Raw genomic sequence first — 27,921 nt, forward strand, 5'->3', positions numbered from 1 at the left:
CGACTTCTGCTTAGCAGAACAAACTACATCATTTGACAACTACCTCCCTGAAGAAAATTACGCAGCAGTAGATGTTCGCATATTAACTGCGAACTGCAAGGGAATGTTATTATGTCTTAAAAATGTAATAATGCAAAAACCGTGAGCAGTTGAAAGATACAAGCACCCTTTAAGTTACAATTAATTGTTATAATTTACTCTGCAACACTTTCTAGGTAATAACAGATACAGAGATAAAGAGGGGTAAACAGTCCCACGAAATTAACATACTAATCACCTGCTACTAATACGTTATGAGTACGTGCGTGAACTTTATCGATATTATCAGCTGTTCTTCAAGACTGAACGTCCACCTTGGGCTCTTTACCACTGCACTTTTCTACATCTGCATCTACATCTACATCTACATACAGGGTGTTTCAAAAATGACCGGTATATTTGAAACGGCAATACAAACTAAACGAGCAGCGATAGAAATACACCGTTTGTTGCAATATGCTTGGGACAACAGTACATTTTCAGGCAGACAAACTTTCGAAATTACAGTAGTTACAATTGTCAACAACAGATGGCTTTGCGGTCTGGAAAACTCTATAGTACGATATTTTCCACATATCCACCATGCGTAGCAATAATATGGTGTAGTCTCTGAATGAAATTACACGAAACCTTTGACAACGTGTCTGGCGGAATGGCTTCAGATGCAGATGAGATGTACTGCTTCAGCTGTTCAATTGTTTCTGGATTCTGGCGGTACACCTGGTCTTTCAAGTGTCCCCACAGAAAGGAGTCACAGGGGTTCATGTCTGGCGAATAGGGAGGCCAATCCACGCCGCCTCCTGTATGTTTCGGATAGCCCAAAGCAATCACACGATCATCGAAATATTCATTCAGGAAATTAAAGACGTCGGCCGTGCGATGTGGCCGGGCACCATCTTGCATAAACCACGAGGTGCTCGCAGTGTCGTCTAAGGCAGTTTGTATCGCCACAAATTCACGAAGAATGTCCAGATAGCGTGATGCAGTAATCGTTTCGGATCTGAAAAATGGGCCAATGATTGGAAGAAATGGCGGCCCAGACCAGTACTTTTTGAAGATAAAGGGACGATGGGACTGCAACATGGGGCTTTTCGGTTCCCCAGTTCTGTTTATTGACGAAGCCGTCCAGGTAAAAATAAGCTTCGTCAGTAAACCAAATGCTGCCCACATGCATATCGCCGTCATCAATCCTGTGCACTACATCGTTAGCGAATGCCTCTCGTGCAGCAATGGTAGCGGCGCTGAGGGGTTGCCGCGTTTCAATTTTGTATGGATAGAGGTGTAAACTGTGGCGCATGAGACGATACGTGGACGTTAGCGTCATTTGGACCGCAGCTGCAACACGTCGAACGGAAACCCAAGGCCGCTGTTGGATCACCTGCTGCACTAGCTGTGCATTGCTCTCTGTGGTTGCCGGACACGGTCGCCCTACCTTTCCAGCACGTTCGTCCGTCACGTTCCCAGTCCGTTGAAATTTTTCGAACAGATCCTTTATTGTATCGCTTTTCGGTCCTTTGGTTACATTAAACCTCCGTTGAAAACTTCGTCTTGTTGCAACAACACTGTGTTCTAGGCGGTGGAATTCCAACACCAGAAAAATCCTGTGTTCTAAGGAATAAACAATGTTGTCCACAGCACACTTGCACGTTGTGAACAGCACACGCTTACAGCAGAAAGACGACGTACAGAATGGCGCACTCAAAGACTGCGTTGTCTTCTATATCTTTCACATCACTTGCAGCGCCATCTGTTGTTGAAAATTGTAACTACTGTAATTTCGAAAGTTTGTCCGAATGAAAATGTACTGTCGTCCCAAGCATATTGCAACAAACGGTGTATTTCTATCGCTGCTCGTTTAGTTTTTATTGCCGTTTCAAATATACCGCTCATTTTTGAAACACCCTGTAGATACTCCGCAAGCCACCGCACGGTGCGTGGCGGAGGGTACCCTGTAACCCTACTAGCCATATCGTATCCTGTTCCACTTGCCAATAGAGCGAGGGTAAAGACTGTCTATATACCTCTGTATGAGACCTGATTTCTCGTATCTTATCTTCGTGCTCCTTACGGGCAATGTATGTCGGCGGCAGTAGAATCGTTCCGCAGTCAGGTTCAAATGCCGGTTCTCTAAATTTTGTCAATAATGTTTCTCGAAAAGAATGTCGTCTTCCCTCCAAGGTTTCCCGTTTGAGTTCCCGAAGTATCTCGGTAACACTTAGGAGTTGTTCGAACCTACTGGTAACAAATCTAGCAGCCCACCACTGAACTGATTCGATGCCTTCCTTCAATCTGACCTGGTACGAAACCCAAACACTCGAACAGTACTCAAGAACAGATCCCACTAGCGTCCTATATGCGGTCTCCTTTACAGGTGAACCACTCTTTCCTAAAATTCTCCCAATAAACCGAAGTCGACCATTCGCCTTCCCTACCACAGTTCTCCTCTCACATACTCGTTCCATCTCATATCGCAGTATATTATGTGAGTAAAAGGCAACCTGAGTTTCGCACGAGCGATGCTTTCTACAACTTTTCGACAACATTGCCTATCCTCCCGAATAGAAGACTGTTTTCTCGTCCTGATTAATTTCCTACTAATGCCAGTGGTAATTCTGAGCCTGGATAAATCAAGGGCGGGCTCGAAATATGTGACGACCAGAAACATCTGTTTGTGCACCCACTAACACCAAAATATAAGGTGTGCGCTGTCCGTGTTAGGGTACAGAAACAGAGAACAACAGCATCGCTTCTGGTGTCCTGGCACTGAACTTCGAATACAGGAAAATATGAGTCAAAAATGCTAAATCTTGCTTTCAGAAATTCGAGTATTAGATAACAATAGTGAGGACTGATGAAGTTGCAGTGCTCCAAGTGGCCTGACAGCAAACCGAAGTCATGTTACCAGACGTCCTTACATGAGTTTCACACCATATCTACACGTCAGCCCTTTTACAAGTCAATGAAATTACTAGGCAGTCAATGATGGCATTTATCTAAATTAAGGCTCCAATCACATTACAGATTACAGTGTAATATTTTTGTAATAATGTATAAATAAGATCCCAAAAGTAGTATTACACTAGAGATAACAATACAGAAAAACATAAATTTTACTAGGTGATTAACAATGTGCTACAGGGTTTTTCACTGTTTTAAAGAAGTGAAAATACTATTGAAAAAATGTCAACAACGATATTTGTTAGGATTCTTAGCAAATTTTGCACGCAAGTGAAAATTTATACACACTTCATACGAGGGTCGGAACTTTAACAGTGGTAACTATTTATTTACAGCTCGTACAAAATAGATACGTGCTTCAGAGTTTTACTGAACTTCAAAGTAATCACCAGCATTGTGTATAACCTGTTGCCAGCTATGTGGAAGTCGTAGGATACTCTTAGCAGTGCCAGTTGTGTTGACAGTTCGAGCGGCGCGGTCTATTGCCCAACGAATTTGTAGCAGTTCAGAAGCGAATGCCGTTAAGTGTTTCCTTCAGTTTAGATATAGGCTTCCACTCACGAAGGCTTAAGTCACGGGAGTGCATTAGGTGGTATAGCACTTAGCAGCCCCATCAGTCAAAAAAATCAGTAACAGCTTGCACTGTACGTGCTTCAGCATTGTCCTGCAAACTGATGGTCAGGTCCTGCAGAAAGTGTCATCACTTCTGTCTCTATGCTGTTCACTTTTGGAACACAACCTACGACCAGCTTGTCATCTCTCTTTTATTGACTCTTCTGTCATCAATCGCAGTATTACACAAGACATTATTAACTTGTGTAATTTGTGATACAGCGTATGTCATAAAATCTACAAAGTACTCCTGAAAATGGTGCTTCAAATGTATAAAACTTTTCTTCATGTTTATAGAAGTATGTTGCAGAGTTCAAAATCATATCACACAGAATGTGGAGATGAGAGATGTAGCAAACTGGTTTTGTCTAAGGAGTCCAAAAGGTTGAAGGAAGAGTTCTTAATAAGGACTGTTGGTTAAAATTATCAAGATCAAGGTAGATTCTTCCTTTTTTACGATGTTTCTGTAAAACATGTATGACTGAGAAGCAAAAGGGTTGAAAGATGGGTTTCCACTCCTTATCGCTCTGTTTGTAAACCCTAAAAGAAGAGTGACAAAGAAAATCGTTCTGTCGATCCGTCTCCCTTTCTCTCTCCCCTCCCCTCCCCACAAAACACACTCGCTTTATGTAATCCAATTGCTCATGAGTGTTTAGTAAACCTATATCACAATAGTGATCATGTATGGTAAGTGTGCCAACAGTCAGGATAGTAAGAGCACTGTCACTGGTTTCAAATCGGGTAGTTGACGGTTTCAGTGGCGGGAGGGGGAGTATAATTTGGTGATAAATCGGTAAATCAAAGAATGGTATCCGTATAGTAATTTCGTACACAAGTGTTCAATATGCATCGAAAAAATTATGTGAGAAGATTATTAATGAATAGTGAGTTACCATATATTTCTGTTATGTTAGAATACGCACTGAAAGAAAATGAAATACATTAAAAATATGCATCATATAAAACACTGCTGCACTTCTTTTATTTGTTATTAAAGACGATCGATTTTAGTTGTGAATACACCACTACAAATAGCATTGCTGATGAGCATCCAGGCATGGACCAGTGGACTGTGTGTGACGGAGACTAACAGTTTGCTCTGAGACATGCGAGTACTGTACGCTTTGTGTTCTGTCAGAAGTGAATACTTTGTCTTCTGTCAGAAGTGAATAAGTGCTTTATACCAAAATATTCGTCTCCTGTATGTTACTGGTACGTTCCCATATTAAACACGAGGGAAACTAACTACATTGGTGACACCGACTACTATGAACGCCAAGATAACCACGAAATTTCGTCTCGAGTCGCCTTAAAAAATGGCTCTAAGCTCTATGGGACTTAACATCTGTGGTCATCAGTCCCCTAGAACTTAGAACTACTTAAACCTAACTAACCTAAGAACATCACACACATCCATGCCCGAGGCAGGATTCGAACCTGCGACCGTAGCAGTCACGCGGTTCCGGACTGAGCGCCGGTGGTCACTGTTCCACGTGGCTTTTTTTACCGCTCTGATTTCACATGGACCTGCTACCGCTCAGTGTTCTCATTGCCTCAAAAAAACCTAACAGTGTGGAAAGCCGAAGAGGATTATTGTGAAAATGTTCTTTCGAGATACAGTGAATGTTGAGCCAACAATGACCATCAACGGAGTCATTATTAGAGAACTACAGTCTGAAACTACTCTGGCTAGTTTCAGTGACACTCTGAGTTCGGTGTTCTTGTAGGCAGATACCGTGCCAATCACATTTTCTGCACCACAATTGGCATGATTCGACACAACAGCTTTGCACGCACAGCCATCGTTCAATGTTGATGCCAGCTCTGGTGCCACAACAGTGTTGTAGATGCTATCTGCAGCGCTGGTCGTACATTACAATTAAGCTCGCCCGGTACATTCATTATCAGGCTGTTTAATACAGTTCTGAGCTACATCTGAACTTAAACTTCTTCCTTTCCATCCTGATCAAGTGACATTGTGGTTCGAAATGGCAGAGTGCGTCTTTTCTTCGCTGGCCATAGTAAATGACAATAGAAGTTTGTTATGCCAATCTGCTGCCTTGCTCAACAAATCAATGACATCACACTTACCCGTTATAACTTCCACAAGCGTGACGAACGAACAGAGCCTTGCTGAAATGGGTTTCTTGCACCCCAGAGTAACAGGTGCGCCAAGTGATCTATGGTGAACAACTTCACAGTTGTGCAACCGACTACGTCCTCTGGTGGACTTCACTTTGATGCCAGACCTGAAACTCTGAACGCTGTGCCTGAACTGCCAGACTCCCACCTCCACTACAGCTCACAATAATCACGTATTATGTGGAACTGCTGGATAAGAAACTCGCCTTAGCAGACAGTTTACGGTTATGCAGCACAGGCAGCACATTAATGTCATTGAACCCACTCCTGTCATCTTTTGGGCTGGCACGAGCCCAGGACAAGCCCGACTCCACACAAAGCTGATGTCACAGATCCCCTCCAAAGCATAGGACTGCAGAATGCACATGACCACACCCCTCTAGCAGACAACACTATGTTAGCTGATCTTCCTGTCGTGTGGCCACATCACTGTTCGTACCACTTGCAGTTTGGCGCCACCACTCGCAACTGCCAGCAGCCCTGCTCTTACCCAGGTAACAAACGCAGGATGCATTAGGCACACCAGCTCACACCACAGCATTAAGTTGCCTCTCTTCCACAATGTTCACATCTACAGAAGGACGTCTGTATGTCCACGATCAATCTACACATGTACTTCCAATACGGGTTTGGTGCCTCGACATATGTTTGAACAGCGTTCCTAAGCTCTTGGGTTGCACCTCCATACAAATATTGGCACAAGCATCCGCTTGCATGGCACTGTGGAAGATTTCACATAACTCACTAACGAACTACCCCGCCCTCAGACTTTCATCATCACTGGCACTGCTGAACCTTTGCTGGGGATCGACTTTCTCTCCAGATTTCGCCTCTCCCCCAGTCTCGACCATGATGCCTTATTCCACCATATGATACATCAGTTTGTTCCAGACCTTTTGCCACGGTCCATGAACCAATGTTCACACCTACATGTGACCTGTTACTGCTGACCCCGACTCTTCTACACTTCCTCACACGTGTGTTGTGACACTGAAAGTCATCACCACAATCCAGAAATGTCTTCTTGTAACCTTTGGCGACACGCACCTGTTACACTCAAATAACACGACCTGCATCGACAGACACACAACAAGTCAGTCGCACTCAAGTATGTGTGCTAGCAACTCCGATGCCTATGACATGCTTTGGCTATCTTGGAGCACGAGACCCTGACATCTGACCACACCCCCTCGCTGTGGTGTAATGACGCCACCCACTGGACCTGCTGCTAGAACATGCACCGCAGTTCAGTGCAGTACTTTGTGTGACCTCTTTTGGTTCAGCGAACGCATTCCTATCTCCAGCACAATACACTGTGTGGTATGCTCTAATAGCAAGCAATCAGGAATGATACTATTCATCGCACCAATACAACTCTGGGCCCACCCATTCATGATAAACCACGATGTCTCGCACACTTCATGACAGCAGTCCATTGCCAAACATTCATGATTTCACATATTTGCTCACAAGGGTTACTGTTTCTAGTGTGACCAACAGCTGCAACGGCAATTATCAAATAACCATGCACCAGGACGATGTCACCAATATAGCTATTATTATCCCTTTGGCCTGTCAGAATTGCTTGTCATGCCCTATTGATTCAAGAGTGCTGCTCAACTGTAGTAACAATTTATTGATAGGGCCCTTTTCAAGCTTGACTGCTGTTACACATACATTGATACTACACTACTGGCCATTAAAATTGCTACACCACGAAGATAACGTGCTACAGACGCGAAATTTAACCGACTGGAAGAAGATGCTATGATATGCAAATGATTAGCTTTTCAGTGCATTCACACAAGGCTGGCGCCGGTGGCGACACCTACAACGTGCTGACATGAGGAAAGTTTCCAACCGATTTCTCACACACAAAAACAGCAGTTGACCGGCGTTGCCTGGTGAAACGTTGTTGTGATGCCTTGTGTAAGGAGGAGAAATGCGTACCATCGCGTTTCCGTCTTTGATAAAGGTCGGATTGTAGCCTATCGCGATTGCGGTTTATCGTATCGCGACATTGTTTCTCGCGTTGGTCGAGATCCAATGACTGTTAGCAGAATATGGAATCGGTGGATTCAGGAGGGTAATACGGAACGCCGTGCTGCATGCCAACGGCCTCGTATCACTAGCAGTCGAGATGACAGGCATCTTATACGCAAGGCTGTAACGGATCGTGTAGCCACGTCTCGATCCCTGAGTCAACAGATGGGGACGTCTGCAAGAGAACAGCCATCTGCACGAACAGTTTGCAGCAGCATGTACTATCAGCTCGGAGACGATAGCTGCGGTTACCCTTGACGCTGTATCACACACAGGAGCGCCTGCGATGGTGTACTCAACGACGAACCTGGGTGCACGAATGGCAAAACGTCATTTTTTCGGATTAATCCAGGTTCTGTTTACAGCATCATGATGGTCGCATCCGATTTTGGCGACATCGCGGTGAACGCACACTGGAAGCGTGTACACGTCATCGCCATACTGGCGTATCACCTGGCGTGATGGTATGGGGTGCCATTGGTTACACGTCTCGGTCACCTCTTGTTCTCATTGACGGCACTTTGAACAGTGGACGTTACATTTGAGATGTGTTACGACCCGTGGCTATACCCTTCGATCGATCCCTGCGAAACCCTACATTTCAGGAGGACAATGCACGACCGCATGTTGCAAGTCCTGTATGGGCCTTTCTGGATACAGAAAACGTTCGACTGCTGCCCTGGCCAGCACATTCTCCAGATCTCTCACCAATTGAAAACGTCTGGTCAATGGTGGCCGAGCAACTAGTTCGTCACAAAACGCTAGTCACTACTCGTGATGAACTGTGGTATCGTGTTGAAGCTGCATGGGCAGCTGTACCTGTACACGCCATCTAAGCTCTGTTTGACTCAATGCCCAGGCGTATCTAAGCCGTTATTACGGCCAGAGGTGGTTGTTCTGGGTACTGAGTTCCCGGGATCTATGTACCCAAATTGTGTGAAAATGTAATCACATGTCAGTTCCAGTATAATAACCACAATTGCAGAAGTTGGAGGTAACATTTCTTGGACACGTCCTCAATGCTAATGGGGCAAACAACACCAGACTGTGCTGAACTTCTCCAGTTGCCACTGCCACAAGCGCGCGCACGTGCAGGCACACGCACACACACACGCACACACACAAACAGAAACTTATCTGGACTACAGGATGCAAATGGCGTTTGTCTGCTCCAAGGAGTGTCTAGCAATGGCTGTTTACCTGGCACACAAGACACACAGCTTACCATCACCATGAATGTGAGTGATTCAGCAATTGGGACAGTCCTCCAGCGAGAGGTAGAGACACACAGCCCCTCTATTTCTTGTCCAGGAAACTTACAGCCTCTGAAGCAAAATGGTCGGCATTTGACCACGAGTTGCACATTGTATATAAGACTGCGTACTACTGAGGGTCGTCACATCGTCATCTACACTGACCGCAAACCACTGGCAGATGCCATATGCCACACATCGACAATTGTCAAACCATAACAATTTTGCCACCTCGATCTCATTGCCCAGTAATACACCGATGTCATCTCTGCAGAGTGAACAACATTGTCGCCAGTTATCTCTCACACATGCACATGGTCTCCCTCTTTTTTGATTACAACAGACTGACTGACAAACAACAGAACAACCGTATAATTACTGTGTCACTTGATAATAATTCCTCCAACCTCAAAACTGAATGCCGATCACTTCTCAGTTCAGATGTCAGCGTCCTCTGTGATCTGTCTCAGCGAATGCTTCGACCATTCCTCACCACTTTGATGCAACGGCCAAACTTGGATCATTTCCACAACCTCATCCAGGAGTTCAACTGATGGCCTGGCTTGTTACTGAGTGCTCTGTTTGGCCAAGTGTCAGGTGTGACTGCTGTGAATGGATGCAGGCATGCCTTGAGTGCCAATGCAGTAAGGTGGGCCATCACATCCAAACGCCTCCCACACCTTCGAAATACTGCATGCGTGGTTCTGTCTCATACACTTGGACCTTGTTGGACGGCTGCCAGAGTCAGAGGGGTACAGATATCTACTCTTTACGATGATCACATTTCACACTGAGTGAAAGCAATGCCAGTCACATACACAATGGCAGAAAGCACAGCCTGAGCCTTCGTGGTGGTTTGGATACCTGTTTTGGTTGTCCAGATATCATCACCACTAATTAGGGTCATCAGTTCGAAGCTTCACTCTTCAGTGCCCTCTGTAATTTCTACGGCATCTCCTGCCCTAGTACCACAGCATAGCATCCCCAAAGCAACAGTCTCATGGAAAAATGGCTCTTCAAATGGCTCGGAGTACTATGAGACTCAACATCTGGGGTCATCAGTCCCCTAGAACTTGGAACTACTTAAACCTAACTAACTTAAGGACATCGCACACATCCATGCCCGAGGCAGGATTCGAACCTGCGACCGTAGCGGTCACGCGGTTCCAGACTGAAGCGCCTAGAACCGCTCCGCCACACCGGCCGGCGGGAAAATGGCACCATACAATGAAGATGGAACTGATGTGCAGTTAGACCCTCTCACTGCCAGCGAAATTTTTTCTACAGATTCCTACAACTGACTCAATGGAACTCCCTTCGGTGGTGCAGTGTGTCAGAAATCACATCCATAATTTGCTAGTGCCTTCCCCATCTGTGCACTTGTCCCTGAGTCTGTCTTGACATGGCGAAACTACTTTTGTCTGGCCACAACAGTGGATTCTTTGATAGCTCTAGCAGAAGGATCATCACACTAGAATACATGAAATATGAATTTAGTATGTAACATAACTGAATAAAAGATTTACTTAGCTTTGACACACTTCTTTGCCCCAAGGGTACTGTACAATTTACAGCTGTCATGGACTAGCAAAGCATCACCTGGTGCATTAATTAACGAACTGTTCTCTGGCCCATACAATGTTCCAAATTTAAAGAAACAAGTCAGTCATAAACTTTAACTATCATGTTGATCCTATACTATGATGTTGACTTCTTCAGATGAGGTCACGAACTGGCCAACCTCTGGCTAGCTCAACACTATATTGACCTCAATGTGAGGGCACTGTAGAGCCTACAGGGGAGGCATGGTCTTCAGGATAACCTTCCATACATCACTGCAGGTTGCAGCAAGCCCTCGCTAATTTCTATACTCTCAATTCATGGTGTCAACTTTGGTGTGGAAACACAACTCTGTATGACACCACAGAAATCATTCACCCAGAAGAAGCTCACAGATTGTACGTGTGTCATGCTGTGTGATGACACCATATGGCCAGCCTTATAACCGCCCTATACCAGACCATTTTGGGTGTTGAAGTATGGTAAACACACCTCCGAGATTGATACAAATGGCACTTCTGTGATGGCCTCCATCAACAGGACGATCCACAATCCAACTGCTCTTCAAGACAATACTTGTAATGACTCACCCACACCTGGCTTGTGACTCATGGACCAGGGATAATTAGACACTGGACCTTTGGTTGAAGCTACCCATGCAGCTGTGGATGCCCCATCCATGTGAATGATACCAAATTCTTCCTTAACTTTAATTATCATCAAATGTGGATTTTTCTGCTTGTTCCTCCTGGCTTTCTCAGGCAGGTAAGCTCACTATTACCTCAGCAGCTACATGTCTGAGCCTCTCGTCACACGTAGCTATGCCACTGCTACCCTCACAACCCATGCATGATCCACCACTGTGGACAGCCGATGCAGAATTGCCTCCATCATCCACTACCCCACACTAAAGCCGATCCCATCACCTCCTGCTAAGTCTCACACACCATCTGTAGTCGATTTGCAGGCAACAACCATTGATAAGTACCGTACCAACAGAGATTTCCATTCGAAGATATCGACCTCACAACACACCGTCCAGCGCCCGTACTCTGTGAGGTGGGGCGGCTTTGTGGGGGCACCACTACAAATAACTTTCCTAACCAGCGTTCTCATGTGGAGGAGTGACTGAAGCTGGTGATTTGTTCTGAAACATGTAATGTGCTGTTCCCTTGGTATTGTGTTGGAAGTGAATAAATGATTTTTACCAAAATATTCATTTCCAGTGTGTTACTGGCACTTTCCCATATCCTACACCAAGGAAACTACCTACACTGTCATGAATCTGACCATCCTTGAGTAACAAAAAGGTATTCAGCTATGCATGCACATTAGCAATACCCAATGAAACTCTTAAAATGTTCAATTCTTAATACAACTGCCTATGAGTAACAGTCACATTGTATAAACATCAAACACACTTGTTCCAGGCCTATTCTCACACCCTGAACTCAAATCGTTACACATGGAGTTCCTCAGGTATCAGCAGTAGAAATATCTTTCTTCATTCTTTATAATACATTGCCTGACAAAAAAAGTGAAGTATTCAGAAGAGAAAGAGGAAACCCATTGAACCTTCATGAACTGATAGAACATGTGATGCTATTTCAGTGATTACAAAATTGAGTCGAATTTATAAAGGACTTGTCAGTATGAATACACTTATCGGTATGACAATGCACCTCCTCTGACATGTGAGTACCCATTGATTCTGATGGGCAAGGTGTCATAAAGCTTTTACATCCTCTCCTGAGGCAAGCTCGCCCACAACTGCAGTAAGTGGTCCTTGATATCCTGGATTCTGGCACTGGGACTGAGTTGATGTCTGAGGTGGTACCACATGTGTTCTTTCAGGGACGGATTTGGGAATCTTGCTGGTTACAGAAGTGCCTCAACATCGTGCAGGAAGACAGAGAGACCTGTGCCATATGTGAAGCAGCATTGTCCTGTTGAAAAATGACATCACAATATTGTCGCATGAGAGGTAACACATGACAATGCAGTAAATCCATGACATATTGTTGTGCCATCATAAATCCCTCAATCACTACCTGCCATGACCTGAGATCATACTGATGGTTCACAGTGCCATGACACCAGGAGTAATGTCGCAGTTAATCTCCAATACAGTGGAAGAACAGGAACTCTCCCCAGGTCACTGCTGTTATGCTTGTCAACAATGGTCATCGGGGGTAGTATAGAACCAAAATTAATTGTTGAACACAGTGCAATGCCACACATCAGCAGTCCATGCTAACTAGCCATGGCACATCTCCAAATGCAGCCATCTATGTTGTGTTGTAAACAGCAACCTACATATAGGATAGTAATTTCCTAGTGTGGGTGCTTTTAGTCTCTGGAAATTGCGAGAGATAACACAGGACGTTGTAGGTAGTCCATTACTTATTCTCAAATGACAGATGCTCATAAGAAGGAATGATGATGTGCTTGGTGTTCAGTGAGGCAATCCTCCCTTGGCCAGATGTGGTTGACCAGAACCATAACGATGAGTATGCTTGTCCTCATGCAGTACAATCCCAGGCCACTGTCACACTCAAATACCCATCAATTTCAACCAGACTTTCAAACTGTCAGGTACTGATAACACTGTCTCACATGAGTATGTGACATCTCTTTATTCTTCACATTTATAATTCAACATCTGATGCTGTTCACACTCCTTATCCATTCTACCAGGCCTGGTAGCAACACTAAACACAAACAACACTAATACTCTCTGGTGGCCGTTCTACCTATGACTGAGAAGCTCAATTCAGTCATTTACATACACTATGTGATCAAAAGTATCCTGACACTCCCAATAACATACGTTTTTCATGTTAGGCGCATTGTGCTGCCACCTATTGCCCGGTACTCCATATCAGCGACCTCAGTAGTAATTTGACATTGTGAGAAAGCAGAATGGGGCACTCTGCGGAACTTACAGATTTCGAATGTGGTCAGGTGGTTGCGTGTCACTGGTGTCATACGTCTGTTCACGAGATTTCAACAGTATTAAACATCCTTAGGTCCACTATTTCCGATGTGATAGTGAAGAGGAAACGTGAAGGCACACGTACAGCACAAAAGCGTACAGGCTGACCACGTCTGTTGACTGGCAGAAACCGTCGACAGTTCAAGAGGGTCCTAATGTGTAATAGGCAGAAATCTATCCAGGCCATCACACAGAAATTTCAAACTGCATCAGGATCCACTGCAAGTACTATGACAGTTAAGTGAGAGCTGAGAAAACTTGGATTTAATGGTCGAGCGGCTGCCCATAAGCCACACATCACGCCGGAAAATGCCAGACGACGCCTCACTTGGTGCAAGGAGCGTAAACAGTGGACGATTGAACAGTGGAAAAACATTGTGTGGAGTGACGAATTACGATACACAATGTGGCGATCCGATGGCAGGGTGTTGGTATGGCCAATGACCGGTCAACATAATCTGACAGCGTGTGTAGTGCCAACAGCGAAATTCGGAGGCGGTGGTGTTATGGAGTAGTCCTCTTTTTCATGGAGGGGGCTTGCGCCCCTTGTTGTTTTGCGTGGCACTATCACAGCACAAGCCTACATACATGTTTTAAGCACCTTCTTACTTCTCACTGTTAAAGAGCAATTCGGGGATAGCAACTGCATATTTCAAAACGATCGAGCACCTGTTCATAATGCACGGCCTGCAGCGGAGTGGTGACACGGCAGTAACGTCCCTGTAACGGACTGGCCTGCACAGAGTCCTCACCTGAATCCTATAGAACATCTTTGGGATGTCTTGGAACACCGACTTCGTGTCAGGCTCATCGACCGACATCGATACCTCTCCTCAGTGCAGCACTCCGTGAAGAATGGGATGCCATTCCCCGACGGAGGGCGCTACGAACTTGTAAGTCATTTTCAGCCAGGTGTCCGTATACTTCTGATCACATAGTGTGTGTGCTGATGATGTGTTTGTGTATGAAGTTACATTAACATTCGATCATGTCTTCTGGATAGATCACCTTTTTGTCAGGCAAAACGGTCATTTTTATTACTTCTTCAAAAACCATCATCAGATATTGTGGCCCTTGTATCATGTACAGATAAACGTGAAGCGTAAGACTATGACAGTTTTCCAAAAGAATGAACATTCCTCCTAATAAATAAAAATTATCGTTTTGACACAGGCATTAAAAACTGTTATAAATCATAATGATCACTTATCCTAAGCAACTATATCACAGTTTTCTTCATTTTGTAGCTGACTAATATGGATTCAGTAGTAAGTGTGTCAATGTTAGTGTTCGTTTATAGAGAAGACAACTTTAGTAGAAAACTAGGATTATGAATCTTTCTAAATTGGAAGAGGCTGGTAAATATTTCAGTTAGGCTAAGCGCAAGTTGAAACGCCTATAGCACGTGTGGCGCGGCGCAGAGCAGCGAGCATTTTTGTAACTTAACAGGTGCAGATGGGACCGCGCAAATTGCGGTGCGGCGCGACGTGACGCGACTGGGACGTGACACGCGCCTGCGCCAGGTCGCACGGCATTGTACTTGTGGCACAGTTTCTCGCGCCGCGCGCCACGCGAGGACTGTGGGATGGGTGAGGCGGGGAACGGGAAGGCAGTGCATTTGGGGAATGGAAGTATTGCCCATCCGAAAAATACAACCTTACGGTATATGGAATTTTATTGTCACTGAGTGGTGTCTCGCTTTTTGCCATTTCAGCGCTCCATCTCTTTTCGTTAGTACATAATAGTTTTCAGTTCTTTTACTTTGTTTATTCTTTTGTCAAGAACAAGGCACAGTTCAATAATTGGTGAACCATTAGCCACTGGGATTGTATCTTCTGCCTCCATAATGTTTTTAGATCGTAAGAAGGGACAGATCGTAAGGGTAGTGAATAAGGAAGTAAGGAATGTTATAAAATCATGTGATCTAGAAGCAAGACAGGAAAGTAAAACAAGGTTATCTACTTGTTGCCTCTTATGCTGACGTTTCTCTACAGTCCGTTGCAAAAAATCGAAAAGGCATAATTTCCACAGGTATGACTCCTCTGTGCTTCTGGTAAAAAGCGTGCAAGATATGAAGTACGTAAGTTTCACTATCGTTACTTGAATATGGATGTCATAGAGAGACGTTATATTATGTACATGTGGATATCACACTTCCACTGCATGCTAGAAACATCCGAGAAGCCCTCACGTATAAGAATGTTTTAATTCGCTGACCGTGCATACACACTAGCAGCATTAATAAACTATTTATACAACAAGCTACACAAACGAAAAATATGGTCGGTATTATTACCAACGTATGAGTATCCTGAAAGAGTTTGGTGATTTGATATACACTCCTGGAAATTGAAATAAGAACACCGTGAATTCATTGTCCCAGGAAGGGGAAACTTTATTGACACATTCCTGGGGTCACATACATCACATGATTACACTGACAGAACGACAGGCACATAGACACAGGAAACAGAGCATGCACAATGTCGGCACTAGTACAGTGTATATCCACCTTTCGCAGCAATGCAAGCTGCTATTCTCCCATGGAGACGATCGTAGAGATGCTGGATGTAGTCCTGTGGAACAGCTTGCCATGCCATTTCCACCTGGCGCCTCAGTTGGACCAGCGTTCGTGCTGGACGTGCAGACCGCGTGAGACGACGTTTCATCCAGTCCCAAACATGCTCAATGGGGGACAGATACGAAGATCTTGCTCGCCAGGGTAGTTGACATACACCTTCTAGAGCACGTTGGGTGGCACGGGATACATGCGGACGTGCATTGTCCTGTTGGAACAGCAAGTTCCCTTGCCTGTATAGGAATAGTAGAACGATGGGTTCGATGACGGTTTGGATGTACCGTGCACTATTCAGTGTCCCCTCGACGATCACCAGAGGTGTACGGCCAGTGTAGGAGATCGCTCCCCACACCATGATGCCGGGTGTTGGCCCTGTGTGCCTCGGTCGTATGCAGTCCTGATTGTGGCGCTCACCTGCACGGCGCCAAACACGCATACGACCATCATTGGCACCAAGGCAGAAGCGACTCTCATCGCTGAAGACGACACGTCTCCATTCGTGCCTCCATTCACGCCTGTCGCGACACCACTGGAGGCGGGCTGCACGATGTTGGGGCATGAGCGGAAGACGGCCTAACGGTGTGCGGCACCGTAGCCCAGCTTCATGGAGACGGTTGCGAATGGTCCTCGCCGATCCCCAGGAGCAACAAGGACCCTAATTTGCTGGGAAGTGGCGGTGCGGTCCCCTACGGCACTGCGTAGGATCCTACGGTCTTGGCGTGCATCCGTGCGTCGCTGGGGTCCGGTCCCAGGTCGACGGGCACGTGCACCTTCCGCCGACCACTGGCGACAACATCGATGTACTGTGGAGACCTCAGGCCCCACGTGTTGAGCAATTCGGCGGTACGTCCACCCGGCCTCACGCATGCCCACTATACGCCCTCGCTCAAAGTCCGTCAACTGCACATACGGGTCGCGTCCACGCTGTCGCGGCATGCTACCAGTGTTAAAGACTGCGATGGAACTCCGTATGCCACGGCAAACTGGCTGACACTGACGGCGGCGGTGCACAAATGCTGCGCAGCTAGCGCCATTCGACGGCCAACACCGCAGTTCCTGGTGTGTCCGCTGTGCCGTGCGTGTGATCATTGCTTGTACAGCCCTCTCGCAGTGTCCGGAGCAAGTATGGTGGGTCTGACACACCGGTGTCAATGTGTTCTTTTTTCCATTTCCAGGAGTGTACTTAATTTGTTGAAATGTATTGCTGACAAAGGCATATCTACTTTCATGACAATGATTAACAATGTGAACTCCGCCGACAAGGCACAAGCATACTAGTCGCGTGCATTATTCCCAGCTGCTGACAATACACTCACCATTGTGTTGTGCGACAGATTAGTTATTTTTCTGAATAACAACTGTTTTATTCTCGAATCACACATTGTCAGTTTGGCAAGCCATAAGTTAGTAACCAGCATCTGGCGTGTGCCTATCATTCCGCCTGAATAGAACGCTCGCCATTATTTTAATACTGCTAGGGTCAAGAAAAGGAATAAAATCCTTTGGTAAGTTTCCAGTCCAGTCGTTCAGTGTTAAAAATACGATGGGTTACAGGGATTTAACCAAAATTCTAACAGGACTGTCAATTTATTTTTGTGCGAATTTTTAACCTTTTCTCATTCAAGGAAGCATCACCATTTATGAGTAACGGCCACATTTCCCTTGGTGACAGGATTAATTGTACTTCCTTTCCCAAAACACAGTCCAATTTGCACAAACTCATCTTGCAACAGCTATTGCGACCGAATTCTCAAACAGAGTTCCTCATTAAACAAGTAATTGGCAATCAGGGAGCTCAATACCTTACGAAAAACCTCATAGTGTCAGTTTGCAATAACACAAGAGAAGAAATTTCATGTTTATTTTCACCCTAGAAAACTCTTGTTTCACTTGCTGTCGATAGCTCCTAAAAAATTGCAGTCATTGGAGTGAAAAAAAAGGAAACAGTGCTACTAATTCGTCGCCATAAATAAGAAGGTTCCATGTGTGTATGAATCGGCAAAATACTCTCCTCATTGTTTACTATTATTCGCCAAAATCTCGTTTAGATGTCTCGAGCAGTTTAGGATACATGAGGGATGTTGTGAGTAGTTAGAGAAAGCAACTGCCACCCCAGTCTCCATTGTTGCCAAATTTATTCAAGATGGCAGATCCAAAATGGCGACGATAGATATGGCAATGTCGCAATGACGTCATGGTGGGAAGTTCAAATTTTGGCAGGAAGATAGGTCAACTGGGCTACCTGCACTAACCTATCCCCTCCCCACTCACCTCCCCAGAAAATGGCGGGAATTTCAAATCCCATCAGGACAATGCAACACATCGTGACTACCTCCAATAACCTAAGAAAATGGCAGAAAAAGGGCACTTGGGCTACCTCCATTAACCTAAGTCATCTGACCGCCACCTCTTCCTAGGAATTGGTGGGAAAAGGACTCAGCCTGTGCTGGATGGGATGTGCATAAGTCTTTATTTTCAGTCTTTATTTAAACACTTAGATCCATTACCTCCATCCACTGTCTTCACCATGAGGTCTGGAGTCCAACTGACTTAGTACACAGTACTGCCACCAGAGGGCTCTGTCATCCCTGCTGTGACATAATCCAAGATGTTGGTCTAGGGAGGAAAATGGAGGGCAAAGGACTCAGCCTGTGCTGGACTGGTGGATAGGATGGACATAAGTCTTTATTTTTAGCCTTTATTTAACCAATTTGAGACAGCAGCTCCATCCACTGTGTCCACCATAAGGTCCAGAGTCCAACTTAGTACACAGTATTGCCACCGGAGTGTACTTTCATCCCATGGCGGGATGTGGGAAAAATGGTGGGGAAAATGACTCAGCCTATGCTGGACTGGTGGATATGATGGACATAAGTCTTTATTTTTAGCCTTTATTTAAACAATTTGAGACAGTAGCTCTATCCACTGTGTCCACCATAAGGTCCAGAGTCCAACTGACCTAGTACACAGTATTGCCACCAGAGTGCACTTTCATCCCATGGTGGTGTGCGGGAAAAATGGTGGGGAAAATTACTCAGCCTGTGCTGGTTTGCTGGAGAGAGGAAGGAGTGTACTTTATTTATTATGGAACAAACTATTTAGGGGTGGATTTTACATAGTATATTTATTACACTGATCCAAAACACTTGCCCTGACGTTCTTGGGGTCGCAATACACAGCCTACAGACCTGCAAACTACTTGTAAATAATTGTGTTCACTGATGTGCAGAGACGCAAACAACTCATAAATTGTAAAAATAATGCATGTATAATGCTCTGCAAACATGGCTGCTCATTGTCACCTGTCGAAACACACGCCAGCAATGGTAAACACATGTGGCCAGAGATGTCTTGTGTATGGAACTAGCATGAGTGCGCCTTGGAGTCCTTTAAGGATACAGTTCGCTGGTATGTCGCGTTTTTTATTTGCACTGAGTGTCTGTGCAGTGCATTATTTTCGGCTGTTTAAGCATTCGAGCATGATGGCAGAGCGTTAGATATGCGTTATTACGGTGATTTACGAGTTATTTTCGTGTCTGTAGCATTATTTTGTGAACAGATCTGTAGGCTGTGCAATGCATGATTTCGACAATTGAAGATTAGCAGATGTGATTGCAGAGCATTATACATCCATTATTTTTACAATTTACGAGTTGCTTGCGTTTCTGCACATCAGTGTACACAATAATTTACAAGTAGTTTGCAGGTCTGTAGGCTTTGCATTGCGACCCCAAGAATATCAGGGCAAGTGTTTTGTATCAGTGTAATAAATATACTATGTCAAATCCATCCCTAAATAAATTGTTCCATAATAAAAAAAGTACACTCCTTCCTCTCTCCAACAGCCCAGCCCAGACTCAGTCATTTTCCCCACAATTTTTCCTGCAGACCGCTATGGGATGAAAGTGCACTCTGGTGGCAATACTGTGTACTAGGTCAGTTGGACTCCAGACCTTATGGTGGACACAGTGGATGGAGATACTGTCTCAAATTGTTTAACTAAAGGCCAAATAATAAAGACTTATGTCCATCATATCTAGCACAGGTGGAGTCCTTTGCTCACCAATTCCTAGGAAGAGACTTAGGTTAGTGGAGGTAGCCCAACTGCCTATTTCCCACCATTTTCCTAGGTTAGTGGAGTAGCCATGGTGTGTTGCATTGTCCTAATGGAATTTGAACTTCTTGCCATTTTCTGAGGAGGGGAGGGGGAGGGGAGGGTGTTAGGTTAGTGGATGTAACCCAGTTGACCTATCTTCCCACCAAAATTTTAACTTCCGACCTTGATGTCATTGCGACATTGCCATATCAATCGCCGCCATCTTGGATCCGCCATCTTGAATAAATTTGGCAACAATGGAGAGTGGGGTGGTGTCTGCTTTCCCCCACTACTGTTGTGAATATTTCATTCTTGTGGGCGTGAGATCGGGAGTGAGTGCAGTACATAGGATCCATCTTGTCGAGATTGAAGGGAGATGGAGACTTCCTCCCAGTTCTAAAGAAAAATTGAAATGTTATCTAAATTTCATATGCAGCAACATATGGTGCAATATGCACCAAACGCAAAATTACAGCGACCCCTATTTTCCAATGCAAACTTATCGAATTTTGAATAGCATCTTACTAAAATATGTATATCACAATAAGAATAACCATTTGCAAGAGGATGTGCACTTCACCATGAGGCTGACATACAACGCTACAAGCAAGGCAAAAATCAAATATTTTTACTGAATAGTTTCTGTAAAATCATTTGAGAAAAATTACTGGGTGTGCGCGCTTCGTGTCTGCCAGCGCAAAGCGTCGCCAACTGGTGCATGCTAAGTATGTGTACGTGTCTCAATATGCGGTGGACCAGCGCAACACGTGTGGAACGTGCGTGTCCCGCTGTAGTGTCGTGTCATGTCATGCATCCTATATGTGTCTCAATTTGCACTTAGCCTTAATACAAACAAAACAACATACATGCAGATAAAGGCAAATAGATCACTACAGTGGCATAGTATCCCTCTCTATCAGAGAGCCATAAAGTCCTAACTGTCATAAACTAACATATTACTAATTCATATTTATTTCATTTTCTACATAATTTATTTACTCCACTACAGTACCAGCACTCTTCTGTTGCTTTGAACTGCTGACCACATTTGCAAATTCCTCACTATATGCATCAATCTCTGGCCTTGATAACCAGAAAATTGAGTTCACAACTTTCACATATTTATTTATTGTCACCTGTGCATTAGTGTTTACAGCATGTACATCTACTAGCGACCTCTTCATAATAAACTTTATTATAAATATGTGAACCTGCAGTTTCACCAGTCCATAAGCAATACACTCACTACCTACATCTGCAATAGTACCAGATAATCAAAAACATAATCTGAAGCATTATTCTTAACATGAAAATCTCCTGTATCTTCAACATCATGAACATTGTCATTCACTTCATCTGCACTGTTTCCTTCCACTTATACACCAGCATTAACAGTTTCACCAACAGCATATTCAACTTCAGAAACTTTCTTGAGAAAAGCTTCATTTTCAACACATTACGATCTTCATTAAATGTGTCTTCCTCCCACTACACATCAGCACTAACAACACTTGAAACAGCACATACAGAAGCAGCCACTTCCTCAGCATTTTTTCTTGCTGCAGAATAGTATCAATATATGTAACTTAAACATCTGATTTGATATTTTCATTTTCAGTACAAACAACATTCACATTCATTAAATTAACCAAATTTTCATCAGTATTACTGTGTACATCATAATTCTCAACATTCAGTCCCTCATTTGCTGTTGCAAATAAGAGTTCTCACAAACGGAATGGAATGGATCCACACTCATCAATAAAATGTAGTAAATAACATGAATATGCGAATGGAATGAAATGTCCCCACATTCGGTTCCAAAATGTAAGTGTAGGCAGTATTAAAACGGGAAAGGGTGTAACAAAAATTTCATTTATTACAATGCATCACTTATAAACACAGATTTCTCAGGGCTGATTTGACTGGGCACAGACAGTACTTGGTGATTCAGCATGTAAGGGGGGGGGGGGGGAGGAGGGCAGGGGGAGGTGCACTGATCAACCATTTTATCTCACTACATGTTGGATTTAGAGGTGCATGAAGCATTATGAGATAAGCAGATGGTATGATGTGAACAAAATGTGTTAACTCTAGGTGAACTATTATAGTGCCACATGGCCATTGGTTGACAGCTGGCGGTTTTTATCTCCACGTTTCCTTGCGTCTGCTGCTTTATGGGAAACACTCAGAGCAGTGTAACCTTCATCTTATTCATTACTTCCTGCCTAATGATTTTGGAAGTAAAACCATCACCTGGCCATGCAGTGTCATGCAGTGACACTTATCTGCAGTGATTAGCCAGAAGACGTGGTGTCCAAGCGATTTTTGAAGGGGGGTTAGTTAGGTGGAATATAGCTGAATGTTCAGTGATTCAACCATCAGACTAAAAGAAAAACTATCTGACATGATATGACATCCAAGGATGTCACAGTATCACAACAGACATTACGGTGAATATGGATATCATACTTATGGTCAGAAAAAGACCTGTTCCAATTTAAAAAACATTGTCTTTTCTGAAACATGTAATGCATCACTAAATCCAGGCATTTTTCCAGAAAGATAGACATATGACATTTCAAACCCCTCATTGACAAAGAAGGTAGGAGAGAGGTCAATAACTACTGACCCATTTCACTACTGATGTCATTTCCCGAAATTTTGAGAAAGTGATGTATTTTATTATCCCACATGAGCAACAGCAATATCCCAGTAAAGCACAGTTTGGCTTTCAGAATAACTGCTCAACTGAGGATGCCATACACACATTTACTCGCCAAATTTTGCAAGCATTAAATAAAAAATACCATAACCTTTATTTTCTGTGACCTATCTAAGGAATTTGACTGTGTGAATCACAATATTATCCTAGATAAACTGGAGGTGCGCCATCTTGCAGAAAAATTATCCCATCCACACATCCATGCTGTTGGAGAGCTGGAATGACGTGGTTGCGCAAAGGACACTCATAGCACTTACCAGTGACAGTACAGGTAACAGGACCGGAAGCACCTGTCTCTTCGAAAAAATGTGGCCCTATGATAAATGATGCATTAAACCTGTACCACACTGTAAGGTGTCAGGCAAATCCAACACCTTACATGAAAACCCTGACATGATAAGCAAATCCAGTAGTATGTGACATAGCTCCGAATAAATCGTGACATTAAATTAACCAAAGTAATACGAGTAACGAGTGAGCAAATGGAATACCACAGACTAACACAAGAATGCCTAAATGCATATCGTACCTTCCCACTGTGAGGCAGACGCAGTTCCGAGGGGAGAAATGAGGACAGAAGCCGAGAGCAGAACCGTGTTAAGCTAGAAGGCCCTACGATAATGGAGGGGCTGGGCACCCACTCCTCGAGCCTACCTGTACGGCTACACAACCCGCACGTTTTAGCGTGAGACTGTTTCGCGTCTCAGGTACGTCAAGGACAACCCCCAGCCCATGTTAAAAGCTAGAGCCCTCCAGAAAAGCAGTATAGATCTTACGATAACACAAAAAGGGCCACTACCACCCGCAAGTTTTAGCGTGAGACTTTTTCGCGGGTCTGTTACATTAGGACAATCCTCCAGCCCATGTTAAAAGATATAGCCCTCCAGAAGAACAGTATAGATCTCACGATAACGCCAAAAGGACCACACCAGCTGCAGGTTTTAGCGTGAGACTTTTTAGCGTCTCTGTTACGTTGCAAACTTTAAAAAAACATTGCCCCACCACGAAAAGTATAACGTTTCTCATTTGATAGACAGAATTTTTGTAGGCGGAGCTTAAGGTTAACATTGAGACCCTGATTGGTCAGATGAAAACATAGCCAGATAGTTTTTTTAAACTAACTTCAGTAAACTGTAGTAAGGAGAAGTTAGAGGAGAGTTGGTTTCGAGACGGCGAGCTGGATGGCTGCTGCGCCGGCCGCTGCAGCCCTGACGCTGCTTAAACACCGACAAGGTAATGAACGCACGCGATGCCGCATTTTGAGCGCATAAGGCTTCACTCAGAACTGCAGAAGTCTCATCTATTACACCCCTTTTTTGCGTAATACTTGTGTCGATCGTTAATTAAAACTCATGGTGTTCACATTTGCCACTTGAAGAAAAGATCTGAAACGCGATTATTTTTCTTTTATATAGTTATTGAGAAGCCACATCAGCCACTGTAACTTACGACAAGTTAAATAAGTCATTAAAGATAATTGACAGTCACTGTAGACCATTTCTGATAGTTTTCTCTTTTGTGAAACTTAAATTTAACCTAGATTATAGATGTGATATGGCATAGGTCATCCTTCGATCGATTGTAGAACTTGGAAACCCATTCAGGGAATATTCGTTCACATTTTTGTTGAACGCATTTGGTTTTTACCATCCTGTAGTAAAACATTTCCTTTTATCAATAGTGCAATTTATAAACGATGTTTTGTGAGTAGAATAAAACTTCCAATGGTAAATTTAACTGCTTTTTCGACGTTATTTTACCAGATAACTAAAAATAGGAAAGCCTTGAACCCTTTCCACTAAATTTAGTTAGTATTAAGATTCTTTTACAGGGAGTGCCGTGGAGCTGACGCTGAGATCATTTAGTATTTGGTTATATCATCGCTAGTCTCACTGAACTCTTCTGAGTTCTACATGTCATGTGTGGTCTGGCGTCTCCTTACCAGCAACAGGTCCCAGGTTCAAACTAGTTAATTCCCTAAAAAAAACACGCTCAGAGCGTCGTTGCGCGAAAGTGGTAGGGAGACACGATATAGTACAATCAGACACCACCATGAATGTTTAGAACACAGTGACCTTTTCAGGATGAAGTGGTACTGGTTGATTTGTGTGTGGATTTTCCGTTGCCCATATTCGACAGTTCTGTGTATTGACATATCCAGTCAGATGGATGTGGGCTTCGTCTGTCCACAAAATCTCCCACTGCCAATCATTGTCAACTTCCATGCGAGCAAGAAATTATAAAGAAAAGGTTTCTCTTGCTGGCAGGTCAGCAGGAAGCAACTCTTGCACATGGGTAATTTTGAATGGATAGCAAAGAAGAATCTTTCACAGGATTTTACACACCATGCTCACGGTATGTCCAATATTCTGGCAATTCTCCATACACTACACGTTTGCACACCACCACTTGTCTCCTGCATTGCTGTGGCCACTACTTCCACAGACGTCAAATCATTTCGGTTTCTCCCTGTACCAGGTTGGGTACCAAAAGAACCTGTCTCTTCGAATTCCCGAATCATTTTCTCCAGAATCACGGCAGTCATTGGACCAACGCCTTTTCAAATGGTGAAAATGGCTCTGAGCACTATGGGACTTAACAGCTGAGGTCATCAGTCCCCTAGAACTTAGAACTACTTAAACCTAACTAACCTAAGGACATCACACACATCCATGCCCGAGGTAGGATTCGAACCTGCGACAGTAGCAGCAGCGCTGTTCCGGACCTAAGCGCCTAGAACCGCTCGACCACACTGGCCGGCAACGCCTTTCCTCAAACCCTTCAGAATCCGAAACTTCTGCAGAGTGACGTATGCAAAGTCTTCATTCTTGTAATACAGCTTTACAAGCAGAGCGCGATGCTGCATTGAGGCAGTCATGGCGAACGTCGCAAATGCGAAAAGAGGAAAATCCGTGTACTGTGTGTGTGAAATCTTATGGAACTTAACTGCTAAGGTCATCAGTCCCTAAGCTTACACACTACTTAACCTAAATTATCCTAGGGACAAACACAAACACCCATGCCCTAGGGAGGACTCGAACCTCCGAGCGGACCAGCCGCACAGTCCATATCTGCAGCGCCTTAGACCGCTCGGCTAATCCCGCGCGAAAAGCCATGTACCCAGCTTATTTGTACCAACTTTAATGGGTCATGTGCATGACAGGAAGTTTAATTTGCGTATTCTGATACATACAGTGCTATCTACTGTTCAGTTTTCACACTACTTTTTTCTCCTGCCATACGTTTTCCCCCTTCTCCAACAATTTTCCGTTGCAATTTGACGTCATTCTGATCAGCGGTGTTAGTTCTACAGCGTTTTGAAAGTTTAATTATAATCACCCTGTATGTAATTACAATACCAGAAGGAAAAAATACATTCACTACTCCACATTAAGACTGTTTTTAGCAAAGAAAGCGGTACACAACGCAGTAAATAAAATTTTTGATCATTTACTTAGTGAGCGGTGTGGGTCTCCTACATCGTCCCCTACGCTCCTCGGAGTATGGGACCTCATCATCATCATCATCAACTGCCTGACGACGACCACCTGGTGGCCACTGTCTGGCAGAGAACGTAGTTAAATTTTAAAACAAACACACACACTTTCTCCTTGGCAATTCCTTCCATTTCACAGAAGAATTTCTGTTCTCTTAAATGGTCAGTGTGTAGCCATATTTACAAACGAACGTATAATGTGAATGTAGAACTCGTTCCACATCGTTACAGTTAATCGTATAAATTATCCATGGAACCGGAAACTAACTAGCTAAATTATCCTCTGCAGCATTCATGGTGTGGATCATCACCCTTTATGCTCGATGGAGATGTGAGAATACAACACTGGACACATAATTCACTTTACTGTCGTAGAAACACAACATGTAATAGAAGCAGAAGCGAAAGTTACACTCCTGGAAATTGAAATAAGAACACCGTGAATTCATTGTCCCAGGAAGGGGAAACTTTATTGACACATTCCTGGGGTCAGATACATCACATGATTACACTGACAGAACCACAGGCACATAGACACAGGCAACAGAGCATGCACAATGTCGGCACTAGTACAGTGTATATCCACCTTTCGCAGCAATGCAGGCTGCTATTCTCCTATGGAAACAATCGTAGAGATGCTGGATGTAGTCCTGTGGAACGGCTTGCCATGCCATTTCCACCTGGCGCCTCAGTTGGACCAGCGTTCGTGCTGGACGTGCAGACCGCGTGAGACGACGCTTCATCCAGTCCCAAACATGCTCAATGGGGGACAGATCCGGAGATCTTGCTGGCCAGGGTAGTTGACTAACACCTTCTAGAGCACGTTGGGTGGCACGGGATACATGCGGACGTGCATTGTCCTGTTGGAACAGCAAGTTCCCTTGCCGGTCTAGGAATGGTAGAACGATGGGTTCGATGACGGTTTGGATGTACTGAGCACTATTCAGTGTCCCCTCGACGATCACCAGATGTGTACGGTCAGTGTAGGAGATCGCTCCCCACACCATGATGCCGAGTGTTGGCCCTGTGTGCCTCGGTCGTATGCAGTCCTGATTGTGGCGCTCACCTGCAAGGCGCCAAACACGCATACGACCATCATTGGCACCAAGGCAGAAGCGACTCTTATCGCTGAAGACGACACGTCTCCATTCGTCTCTCCATTCAGGCCTGTCGCGACACCACTGGAGGCGGGCTGCACGATGTTGGGGCGTGAGCGGAAGACGGCCTAACGGTGTGCGGGACCGTAGCCCATCTTCATGGAGACGGTTGCGAATGGTCCTCGCCGATACCCCAGGAGCAACAGTGACCCTAATTTGCTGGGAAGTGGCGGTGCGATCCCCTACGGCACTGCGTAGGATCCTACGGTCTTGGCGTGCATCCGTGCGTCGCTGCGGTCCGGTCCCAGGTCGACGAGCACGTGCACC

The sequence above is a fragment of the Schistocerca gregaria genome, chromosome X (genome assembly GCF_023897955.1).
Source record: "Schistocerca gregaria isolate iqSchGreg1 chromosome X, iqSchGreg1.2, whole genome shotgun sequence".
NCBI classification, from domain to species: domain Eukaryota; kingdom Metazoa; phylum Arthropoda; class Insecta; order Orthoptera; family Acrididae; genus Schistocerca; species Schistocerca gregaria.